Here is a 13,520-nt window from a genome sequence, read left to right as displayed (position 1 = left end):
GAGAGAGAGCAGAGACTACACATTTAAATACTTTGTATATCTCTTTCTATCTCATCGAGTGTTTTAATATTGATAATTTGTATGGCAAATGTTAATGTAATAACTATTTTTGTCACATCTAATACTTTAGTGTGTGCACATAAATACAGTTTATAATATTGATATGCTTGGCTATCTACGCTAGAAACTCTCTCTCTCTCTCTCTCACACACACACACACACACACACACACACACACACACACACACACAAGTTTTACAATATATATATATATATATATATATATATATATAAAATGAAAAAATTGGAAGCAATATAACATAAACAATTTAGTGTATAGGTATCTAAAAATATGTCAACACATAAAAGATAGGTATAGAGAATATATAGAGATGATAAACCTATAGATTTAAAAAATTACTCATATAGTATAAAAAGAAAAATAAGAGATGCTAAGCCTATAGATTTAGAAAATTTATTTATATCGTATAAAAACAAAAAGAAAAAACTCAAATTTAAAGAAAAAGTATTTGGAATTGTGATCAAAAGTTGTTTATTATTTGAGATAAAATGATAAATTATGAAAACAATACAATAGTGTGTACAATAGTGTGATTTTATTTTGGATATTTTTTAATACAATATATACTATGATAAGGTGTTAAAATAATACAATAGCAAGATTTTAGTTTACCATAAAGTCTAAGTGATTTCTTATTTAAAATGTGATCAGGGTACTATATATATTTTATAAATAATAGGGATATGATTTGTTATTATATGAAATTAATTAAATACATATATATACAATAATTATGGAGCAACAAAGAAGACCCACAGTTGGAGGGGGTTTTTATGCCAAAGGGAAAGAAATAACCAAAAGAATTAATGCTTTCTTTGAATATAAAGGTATGCTGGCATAAGCACAAAGTCTTACAGGATGTTGCTTTATAAAGTTAAAGAAGGTTTCAATTCTAAGCTTGGGAAAAAAAACAGTAATTCCCATTCCAAAACCATTTCACGTGAACAAAGCTTAAAATATTCTCAACTTGGGAATGGTCGAACTTGTTGATTGGAGAGCCTTGTCACGTGTCTAGTACATTGACAGTGACTAAAAAGAGCGGGGAACTGAAAATCATAGAGCTTATAGAGTTCAACAATTTCATTATGGATGTTCAGAAATTACAAATGGCTATGGTGAAATTTTATGACATCAATGTTCACATGAGTGCAATGGAAGTCTGAAATTTGTTTTAAAACTTGATGAGAGTGAGGTGATCAAAGGACAGAAGCTGGAAAGGGTTAGCTTGACTTTAATGAATAGAGATTTGGATGCAAGTATCAGTAATGCTGATGATGAGAGGCACTTTAGTGTACAATCCGAAAATGAGATTTGGTGGCTGGCTGCATTTGAGGTGAGGTGCTATCCATTTTTAAAAAAAGTATATTATGTTGCTATCCATTACATGTTTTAGACAATTTAACTGGCCTCTTGTTAACAGGTTCCAACAGAGACCCATGAAATTCTAAAGTGGTACTTTAACTAGACTGAGCTTCCTTCCACTATCCAGCAGCAGTCGAATGGCGAAAAGCTTTATGTAGAAGGATATGGTGAATATGAGGTTGAATGGCACCTGGCGGCGCAAATCTTAAAACCTTGAAATGCATGTTTGGTATTTCCCAAGGAGAAATGGCCAAGTATCCTTGCCTGTATTGCATGGCCGAACGAGGTGTCTCCAAAGGAGGAAAAGAGAGAGAATGGAAATGCCTAAATGCAAACAGTAATAGGCGTCAAGCCCCAAATCATGATGCTCCAGGAGCGGATCCTAATTGGGATCCAATTCTTGCTATCCCTTTGATCAGAGTTCATATTTGTGTTTTGCATGCATTGGTTAGAATAATTGAGAAACTAATTGGGATCCAATTCTTGCTATCCCTTTGATCAGAGTTCATATTTGTGTTTTGCATGCATTGGTTAGAATAATTGAGAAACTAGTCTACATGTACATCGAATTTACATGGATTATGAAACCAACATTAGAGAGTGAAAGAACTATTAAAAAAATAGAGCAAGTGCTTTCAGATGCAGGTTTACATTGTGGTCAAGTGAAGATTGAAGAGGACTTGAAAAGATCAGGGAAGACAGGAAATGTTCCTAGCAAACCATGTTTTGGAGGTGCAAAAGGCAGAAAGTTCTTATCTAATCATACCCAGAGAGGTCATCTGGGTACAAATTTTGAGGTGTGGAGAAAGCTTCATGCAGCTGTATCTGATCGAGGCTCTTCCGGAAAAGCAAGGGTGGCAAAGGCCAAAGCGTGGTTGGCACTTGATCACCTAGCACCTTTGTTGCAAAAAGCCAGATTGGAAGATGGGGATGTTGAGAAATTTGAGGCAGTTGTGACAGAGTTCTACAGTAGCTATGAAAAGGCATGGGGTGCGACAAACTTGACACAATACATGGTTATTACTTGAATACCTACAGCTTTGAGTTTTTATTGTTGTTCAAAATATATTGTACGATACTAAATGTCTTATTGTTGTTGAGCATTTGTAGCACATTTTGCATGCACATGGACTCTTTTTTGCGGAAGAGTGTGGAAGCCTTGGCATTTGGTCTACCCACCAAGGCATGGAAAGATCTCATTGGCAAGCACGTTGTGCCTATCAAAGGGCCACTCAACATGGAGGAGGAGTGAAGAAAAGTAATCCCATGAAGTAACTATGTCAGTGGTGGTATAGGCGGATTCAAGTGAGGGCTCGTGTGAAGATCAAACAGTCTAAATCAGCTGTGTCATGTGCAATAAGAGAGATGCAAGCTGAACGGAGATGCTGAACGGAGACGATCAATATATGTCTCCTCACAGGGGAGGCAGAATCATGCTGAATGGCTAAGACAACAACAAAGATAGGGCAGAGTGTGGAAGAAAATTGATCATTGAAATACATATTATAAAACAATGATGTAACTTCAAAAGATTTTAAAAGATTTTAAATGATGTAACTTCAAAAGATTTTAAAAGAACAAGAGCTTTCATCTATGTCCCATACAAATGTTTTCAATATATATACATTTCATAGTTTTTAATGGTTCTGTTGTGGTATAATTCTTCTCAGCATTGTTCAACTGTCGACTAGCATATGAGATTGGGAAATCCTTATTATGTTCTCCCGATTGAGCCAAAATACATCCAATTGCAAAGTTTGAAGCATCAATATGGACATGAAAGATTTGGTTCCAATCTGGTACCCGTAAGATGGGTGCAGACACTAATGCTTGCTTCAACTTTTCAAAGGATTCCTCACACTCGTCAGTCCAATTAAACTTTACAAGAAGAGCATATTATGGTCTGGCTAGGACAGCATACATGTAGATGAATCGATGATAATAGCCACAATGTCCCATGAATATTTGTACCCCTTTAGGGTTGATAGGCCGAGATAATGAGACAATGACATTAATTTTACCATATTCGTTGAAATACCATTGCGAGAAACAATATGGCCCAAAATCTTCCCTTGTCTTACCATGAATTTACACTTGTTAGGATTCAAGCATATACGATAAACTTAACACTTTTGAAACACAAGTCTGAGGTGTTCTATATGATCATCACGCTCTTGTGAGTGAACACATAAATCATCCATGAAGATCTCAAGAAATAGCCTAAGGTACTCCTTGAATACATGACTCATTAACCGTTGAAAGGTTGCAGGTGCATTTGTTAGACCAAATGGCATAACACGATAGGCAAAGATGCCATCTTCAGTAGCAAAGACTGTCTTGTATTGATCCTTTGGATCAATTGACACTTGATTGTAACCGGAGAATCCATCCAAGAAACTATATACCTTTTTCCCTACAACACGTTCCAAAACATGATCCGTGATTGGAAGTGGGTAATGATCACGTACAGTAGCTGCATTTACCTTCTTGAGGTTTACACATACTCGAAGTTTTCCATTTTTCTTGGGCACCACTACAATCGGGGAGACCCATTCAGTGTGTTCAATCTCATAGAAAATTTTTGCCTCTAAGAGCTTGTCTATTTCTTATTTTATCTTTCGTGCAAAATTCTCATTGTAAGTATAAGGACGTTGCTTGGAAGGCTTTGCATCCTCTCGTAATGGAATTGTATGCTGACATATGCTTGGATCAACTCCTTTGAGGTCTTTATAACTCCAAGCAAAAACATCGCGATACTCCTTTATTGTTTGAATTAATAACTTCTCCTCATTTAAGGACAAGTCTGTGGCAATCCAAACATAGCGAGGCTCTTTTCCTGGCTCAGCAATATCAATTTTTTTTGCATTTTCTGGACCATCATATGAAACCCCTGGCATGCTTGGCTTTTGTTGCATGGGCTATTGAAAGAACAATCTTCCGATCTTGAAGAGTGTACTGTGTGAAGTTGGGGGGAACATTGAAACCTTGTTCTTGTTCACTTGAGTCATCACTAATTGAAGACCATGCGGTTTTGAGCTCTCTTTTGCAATCTTGCAGCATCAGAGTTTTTCGTTCAACCTTTATCTTTGCACTTCCGACACTTCGTTTTGAATCTGTTTGAGACTTGAGTTTTTGTTTTGGTCTCTTTGTTTTTTTGTAATTTTTGCAAACAGTTTTTAGCTTTTCTCGTGGTTGGAATCCATCTAATGGTCTTTGATACTATCTTGTGCGATTTTTGCTAACAGTTTTTAGCTTTTCTCCTGGTTGGAATCCATCTGATGGTCTTTGATACTATCTTGTGCTTAAACATAGTATAGATATCCATTCTTTCCTGAGAAGTGAGGTGGTGGTCAAGAGTGTTCATTCTTAAACTCCTCGTCTTCTTTTTGTATTCTCTCACATCGTTCCCTCTCATCTTGTTTACAGATTCTCTTATGGCTCTTACAGCATTTACGTTTGGGTCGGCTTTGAGGGATATCTATTTGAACCTCCCTTCCTCTCAAGAGTAGGCGTGCCTTTCCTAACTCTTCCTCGGGGATTATCACATCATCATCAAAATCAGAGTCCCATCCATCTTCCTTATCAGCATCATTAGTAGATTCGAGTGTTAAATCCTCCACTGAGACTTCCTCTACATGCAGTGCTGTTGTGGATGCATCCCTATAGTACAAATCATCTAGAAGGTCACGTGGTTGTACCATTCGTATAGGAATAATGTCATATCCATCTGAGTCACAAAATTGAATTGGCTTAGGTAAAGCACATGTCGATAATGTTGCAAGGACATGACTCCATTCTAGGGGATCAATTAAGTGCTCAGGGAAGGGTTGTGGAATGTATGCCTCATCTGATACACTTCGATTATCCTTAAGTCTCTCAGTATTGAAATCCTTACATGAGGCTCCACACATCCACAGATCTTCTCGCCCATCTGACAATGTAACTCTTGAGCCGCCCTGAGATGAAGCAGAATCAAACTCATCTATTGGAGACCTTGTTACATTACGATATGAGTGATTCTTTAGGTTGACCCTTGTGATGACAGAATCATGTCGAAGGTACAAATAATTGTATCCCCAATCTTGAATCATTTGAAATTGTCGCATGAATGGTCTAGCCAGTATCACTTCATAGTTTGGATGCTTTCCAAAATCCACTACTACAAATGTGTGCTCATATTCAATCCCACATGTGGTGACCAATATGTTCTCTAGCAGCCCAATGGGATGTTCTAAGCTTCCATCTAGCTGCAAGCACATACTTGTACTCCTAATAACTGGTTTGCCTCACTTTTCCCAAATGGACCTTGTCACAATGCCCACTCTTGCACCACTATCAAGTATTGCAGTTGAAGCTACTTTTTGGACTTCTAATGGGAGGGTAGCATTTCCCTGATCGCCCTCACAAAATTTTTCTACTTTGTTGATAGGAACTAGCATAACATGCTTTGTCTCAGGGTGTATGGTACATTGATGGTGACCCTTTTATAGCAATACCTGCTCTAACAAACATGTGGCAATATCATTCCACAACTCTGGTCGAAGCTTTATCAAATCAAGCAAAGGTAAGGTACAAGCCACTGGTGCTGACAAAATAGCTTGCACGATACCCATATCCATCTCCTTTGTCAATCTTCTATGCATGGAGGGTATCCTCAAGGTTTGAGAACAGTTCTCATATTCTCCCAAATAAGATGGTAAGGTTTTCATTGTATGCTTACTTCTAGGAGAAACAATTGTTTGAACTTCCTCTTGGATGCTTGGGCGTCTAAAGTTGTTTTCTATGCCCCTGGTAAAATCCACTTCAGAGAATGGAGGTGAAATAATAGAGGACATATTCTCATTAACTTTCTCATGAACTGCTGCCCACATCTCATTTGCCATGTCCTCGTTAGCATCAATAACTTCATCATTGCATGGGAAGGAAAGAGTAGGTGGTGGCAGAATGCCTTCTTTCAATGGGGTGTCAATTGGTGCAGACTTCTCGCTATGAGAGATTAGCTCACTTTTTATTTTCCAACTTGATGACACTTCTGGTATGGTTTCTAATGTTGGCTTAAGAGAAGTGGGGCCCCGAGGGATAGGTGGAGGTGGGCCCTCAAGTATTGATTGAGCTTCCCTAATGAGTTGCTGATGTACAGCTAGATTGATCTTCTCCTCACGAGGGTTTGGGTATTCTTGAAGCTTCTTGGGTAGCTCAGATAAAGCTGCAATGCATCTTCTATGAGAATCAATGATGGCATCTGGAGTCTCGTTCACCTTATCCACAAAAACAGAACCCCCTGAACTATCCTTGGTTGTACTAGCCTCATCTTGTTTAGCACTAGGCCCTCGAACACATTAGGCCAAAAAAATAGCGCATTTTTCAGGATAAAAAATTGCCTAAACTTTACCAGTTTTCCATAATTAACTCACTATGGGAAAATGGTTCCGAGACCAAAATTTCGACGATGGGTGTTTTCTAACTCCTCTTGAAAAGTTTGAAAACCTCCCAATTTTTTGCGCTAGAAAATGATTTTTTTTTGCACCCCTTTATCCGGTGCGGTGGCGGTCTTTATGGTGCGGTGTGTGGGTCTCTCCGCACGGTGCGTTGTTCATGCACAACCGCCTTCTTTTATTAGTATTATTTTTTTCTTTTTGAAGTGCGTGTGCAGTGAACTCAATCCGTGTGCAGCTGTGAGATTTGCAGCAAATTCAATGCGTGTACAAGAACTCAATGCGTGTGTGAGATTTGCAGCAAATTCAAAATGTTCAATCTTCATGTGTGTGTACAGATTTCAGTTTCTCTACAGGTGCAGGTTTAACAGAGAACTAAAATGCATAAAATTAAAGATGCAGAAAACTAGGCTAAGAACAAAAAATAAAACGAACATGCAAAAAATTGAAATTATAAAAATTTACCTTAGACAGCAAAAATTATCCTCAAACAGAATGATAGAAATGCAAATCAGGCCTCTCTCTTTCGCACACAAATTGAAATTGGCAGGTTTAGCACCTACCTCCAATCCTTCCCGTGTGTTGAATCCTTGTCCTAACCTCAAGGGAGAGGCGTAGCTAGCTAATTGCACTCAAATTGCAAGACAATAAAGAGAATTTAACAAAATATTAGTCTTAAATATGTACCAAAATTAGTCCCAAAGCCTGCTCTCCTATCCAACGGTTTTGCAACTGATTGGAGCTTAACAAGAAGTGGTAGTGTGTGTATGGTGCTCAACTGATGTAGGCACTCGCTCCCCGGTAGCGGCGCCATTGAAGAGCGGTTCTCTCTACTGTGCAATATAGTGCTCATAGAGTACTATCGATCAACAAATGTGTTAAGAAACACAATGTCAATCCGAGGACTCGACCCGATTAGTGCATGAAGGCTTATCCCTTGAGGGAGAGCTCACATACACGAACCACCACTTGACGATTCAACCATTCAAATACCTTAATCAATCTCTCAATCCCTTAAACCCACTTCACTAATCAGGAGAACAAGCAATGCATGGCAATCTCTTAATCCCATTTAAACATTGATTAAATCTTAGCTTTCCCTAATGCAAGCAAACCCATAAGCGTGCATCTACTAACCCACAAGCTTAAGCAAGCATAGAATGTAACATTCACAAACCCACAAGCTCATAGAGAGAGTCCTATCCATGAATAACTCATTGCCAATGAAGTGGGCAAGAGCTGGCATCAATGGAGACTACACACACACTCACTACAAGCATGCATACACAAGAGAAAGAAAGAAGCATTCAACTAATCACAGATTAATCTACTTCAATGATGCTAAAATAGATTAAGAGAAAGAAGTGGAGCTATACTCATTGGAGCTTGATGCTCATTAGAGTACAATAGAGAGAGAGTTAGAGAGTTGCCATAGCTTGAGAGCTTGATGCTCATTAGAGTACAATAGAGAGAGAGTTAGAGAGTTGCCATAGCTTGAGAGCTCAAGAGCTTCACTGAATAGCTTATGAGAATGGCCAAAAACGTACTCTTTCTTTAGCTAACATCTCTTTTATAGAGATGTCACTAACCCTAACCCTAATCCTAAGCCTCTTTCACACATGGGCGGACAACCCCATAAGTGAGCCTTGCTTAATACACTTAGAACTCTCATTTAGAACCCACATTGGCCTAAAACGATTTACATTGCACTTCGGCACAAAAATATGGAAAAATTATGTGCGTCTTTATGTTCCCATGGCTACAATCGCGCTCTCTCGCATTAATTGCTTCCGGCCTCCTTCCATAATCCGTGTTCCTGTGAGTGTTCCCGTGGAACATTCCCATAGTAGGTCTTACTTCTAGTGGGTTTACAATGTCAGTTATGATGCTAGATTCCAGCTCTATTAATAATTACAACAAGTTTAGAATATAGGGGGTGACTATAGGTTGGGGAGTATCTAGTTGGTCTAGAAAGCCCACGTATCTTTAACAAAGTTGGCCTTGGCTGGAGGCCTTTACTTCTATCTTCTCTACTTCTTCTTCACTTAAATCTACCTCTTTTACAATGTAAGTTATCTAAGCTTTGTTCCTAAATAATAGAGGGGTGACATGTTTAGAATAGAGGGGTGAGTATAGGTCAGGGAATTTCTAGTTGGTTTAGAAAGCCCACTTATCTTTAACAAAGTTGGCATTAGCTGGAGGACTTTGCTTCTATCTTCTCTACTTCTTCTTCACTTAAATTAGCTACTTCTTCTATAATGTAAGTCTTCTGAGCTTTGTTCCTAAAGAAAAAATATTTTCCTTCATGATTGGGTTTACCACAAAAGTTACACGACTCCTGACTCCTTAGGAAAATCCTTCTTCGGATAAGAACTTTTAAAAGGTGCCTTTGATCCTAATTTTTTGAAACCTCCTTTATAGAAGAAATATTTCTCATCATTGCCCTTGCATTTGTTTGACCTTGTTGTCTTCATCACCTGTCCAACTTGTGGCGCCCATGGACTGTAGTACCAAATATCATAGTGATGTCTCCATCACTCCAATTATGAACTCTACACCTTTCATCAATAGATGTTACCACTTGACCTACCCTAGTAATCTAAGAGACTACTAAAAAGTTGTTTTTAATGCCTAGAACAAATAATACTTCTGAGAGAGTGATTGTTCCACCATTTGTAACCATGAGCAAAACCTTACGAACTCCTTTTATTGGATATGAGGAGTTGTTTGAACATGTGACTCTACCTCCTTGAGGAGGAAACTCAACAAAGAAAAATAAATCACACTGAGAAAGTAATGTTTTTGCTAGTATCACTATCAAAATACCACACATATGCTAATTTATCACTAACGTGTGTACATCATCGGGACATAAGTGTAATAACTCCCATTGAATTCTCAATCATCTTGTGTATAGTTTGTTGACACCTTATTTTAAGCACTTGGTGCTAATGCATTAGCCATAGCCATGCCTAAATTTTTATTCTTCTCTTTCTGTAGCCTTTTTCTACATGTATTGATATAATGGCTCGACTTCTGAAAATAGTTGTGTTTTTCTTTCTTCTTAAGCTTATCACCCCCCTTCTCTCAACATCCTTGCTAGAAGATTGGGTTAATTCTGCCTTTGGCGTTTAGCCATTTTGTGAAAAATCTTTACTTTTACCTTTTTTGAATATGTGATCTTCCACATGCATAGTGCTTTGGTTTTGTCGATATTGCTCTTTTTGTGCAAGAGCATTACGACCAACTCATTAAACATAAGAGCGCTACAACCAACTTATTAAATGTAAGATCATTGCAACCAACTTAGTAAACATAAGAGCATTAGGGTTATCCTTCATCATGAGCCAAAGTGTGGATGCAGACACCTGGTATGCATCCTATAAAGCTATGAGAATAGTAGACACCAATGGAGTACTATCCGGATAGGCTATATCAATACATGCAAGCTGCTCTCTAAGATCTTTGATCCTTGTGAGAAAATCATCCATAAAGTATCACTCTTTTATATTCTTAGACTCTGACTACTTACGCAAGTGTCACTACAAGGGGTTGGGACCATACCGATAGGAAATTCTAGATGGGATTATGTGTGACAGACGTAAAGCACGTGAGTATATGTATCTGAAAATAAAAAGATGCTAGAAAATTGCATGCAGCGATATGGATGTTGGTAATACATTAGGATGATTGGTATCACTAAAGATCACGTTGGAGAACCACAATTGTGCTTTAGAGCTATGCTATCATACTTTCATAGGCAGAATGAGTGCGATTTTTTAGGGAGCTTTGGAGGCAACTTTTCTTGGCTGTCCTCTCTCTCTACTTAAACAATGTCCTTGCCTTTAACATGTAATTGGTCGTGTAGACTTCTAGGTTTCAAAATAGAAATCACAATTTGAAAAGATATAAGAAATAATATTTTAAAAAAACTAAAATATCTAATTGTATAGTTCATACCATGGTGGATTACTTCGCTTTATAGGCCGGAGTATACATCTCCTTCTCACCTTAGGAAATTTGTCACTTGGGAAGTCAAGGATTGGGTATCTCTTGTATATCCCTACATCCCAAAGGTCTCCAAGTTTTGTTATGTATACATAGTGCTCTCATGTTGTGTATTGCACCAATCTTTTAAGATTGCAGGCACATCTACAATATATCTCTCCGCATGGCACTTACAAATCCATCTACACATTATTGTTTCTATTCAATTTACGAATATAAGAGCACAATTAAGTAGTAAGTAAGCTTTGTAGAATGTTACACACCCAAACACAACATGCTTTGGTAGCCTTAAGACAGTAGGGTTTGAAGATACCATGCCTTTTTTCTTTAGCGATCCCACCATTTTCTTGAACAGTTTCCCAAAACTATAATCTCTTAAGATCGGTCAGGTCCTCCAAAAATGTTTCTAGGAAAATTATCTTGTACTTTTTTGATATTTCTACAAGCATGGCTACACCCTGTGTTCCAATGTCATGCCATACGACTTCTCTTTGAAGCCAATCCCTGAATAAACTTGCATTTGTTGTGCTGCCATTGAAATTGTTATTCAAACAAAATATAGTGCTTTGTGTATATCAAGAAGATAGGGAATGTAATTATTACTTACTTTTATGGATTTATGAATCCTTCAGCCTCTGCAAATTGCCATTAATCAAAATATCTAAAATCTGTGCTTTTTGGTCATTTGGCAACAAGCTAGATGCCAAACTGTACAGCCTATCCTCTGTCAAACAATCCGGTTTCTCATCCCAATTAACTTGTACTAGTTGTCCTGCAACACAACACCAAAATTAAACCACAACATTAAAACCATAAAATGTTGTTGCCTACCAAGTAGACAGAGGAAAGAGTGTAGCCTTTCTTACTCAAAGAAACCTTCCCCTTGTGTAGGGTTTTCACTCACCACCACCGCCTTGTAGCATGCCTCCACTTTCTTTCATCTTTATAAAATGCAGTTCTCCATTTCTCTTCAAACTCATTTGCAACAAGCTATCTACTAGGGGGTCAATATCTCAGGTCGGACGAGGTAATCATCCTATTACTAACATGTTACAACATAGTCGATAATATGTAAATGATATTGCAAGTGTCAAAAGATTGAAGGTTTACCTGGAATACTATTTGGGAAATTTTAACTTAACACCGTGTAGAAAAAGTAAGAAATTTAAGATGACTCACATTTACTAATCTCTTCCATCCATGCCACAACTCGATGTGATTGACGACCCCACACATAGAACATCTTGTTGCTACGTAGCATAAATTCCCACTGTGTGCCTTTGATCACATGAACTCGAAATCCTCATTTTTCATTCGCCATATGTCATCCCATGCACTAACATCATGTTGTGTCACTTCTCTAATAGGATTATGGGATGAGGAGATAGAACAAATGAACTTGCATTAATCGGTAACATAGCCATTTTTATAAAATTTCCTTGCGAGCTTCTTGTACTTGAACTACACTCATCTTATAGAGCGATTAAGCACAAGTCTGCACAAGGGAATAGGTGGCAAAGGAGTGGCTTTCTACACCTGCAATGCACACACGTAGGTTGTGCTTGGGAGCCATATAAATACCTTATGTGAGATTTAGTAAAAAGTGGATAACAATTACCTTTACTCTATTTAGGTTGTCATGTAGGAGTCCTAGTTGCAAACGAGTTGCATGTGTCACCATGAAGTGGTCTTCATTATCAACTCCTTTTTTAGTTCCCTCCTTCCTCCACCTATCCTATGTCCTTTGTTGATTTCATGGATTTTGAAGAAGCACCTTGTTTTGAAGATAATGGTGGATTTCTTCGTGGAGGAGAATAATCTTCATCATCTTCTTTCACTATTTTCCCCTTCTTCGTAATTGTCACTTCTTAGCTTGCTTGTTTGGCAGGTGTGCTCTTTAAGCGTTGTGCATGCTTTGGATGTGGGGTTTTCTTTGATGTGTTTGGATCAATCTAAACACATTAGCATATACAAGACAAATTACTCAATCGCTTGCTACAAATTACTCTAAAAAAAACCACCCCAAAAGAGCATTATTGTAAAGGTGGGAGATAGATATAAAACCACTAACATAAATTGTTTATTACAAATAGTTTTTAGAATCACCACAAAAAAGATCATAATTGCAAAACTGAGAGAGATATAACAACAGTTACGCAATTACTTTGCTGGCCATACAATGATGTAGGAATTCCATGAACGGTATCCACACAGTAGGGTTTACGTGTAAAACGGTCCCAGTAGCTACTTTGGTGCCATTGAATAGTAAGAACACTTGTGTCCCTCGTTCAAGTTGAGAAGGCACCATATAAAAAAGGGGAGCTCAAAAGGAGATTGAAAGAGGAGAGAAAGAGACCGAACAAATAAAATGAACAAAAAAGAAAGAAACTAGTTGGAAGAAACTAAGAAGAGATCTAAAGAAAAAAAAACTATAGATAAAGTGAAAGATTAAATAGAGAAAGAGCTAAAAATAGAGAGGGAGCTAAATATAGAGAGAGATCTAAAAATAGAGAGAAAAAATATCAAGAAAATAAATTTTAGGGTTTCAAAAGTTTTAGGGTTTGAGAGGTGTTGGAGAGAGAGAGAGAGAGAGAGAGAGAGAGAGAGAGAGAGAGAGAGAGAGAGAGAGAGAA

Source organism: Cibotium barometz, chromosome 46, assembly GCF_041138505.1.
Source record: "Cibotium barometz isolate CiBa-2024 chromosome 46, ASM4113850v1, whole genome shotgun sequence".
Taxonomy (NCBI): domain Eukaryota; kingdom Viridiplantae; phylum Streptophyta; class Polypodiopsida; order Cyatheales; family Cibotiaceae; genus Cibotium; species Cibotium barometz.
This window is presented reverse-complemented; position numbering follows the sequence as displayed.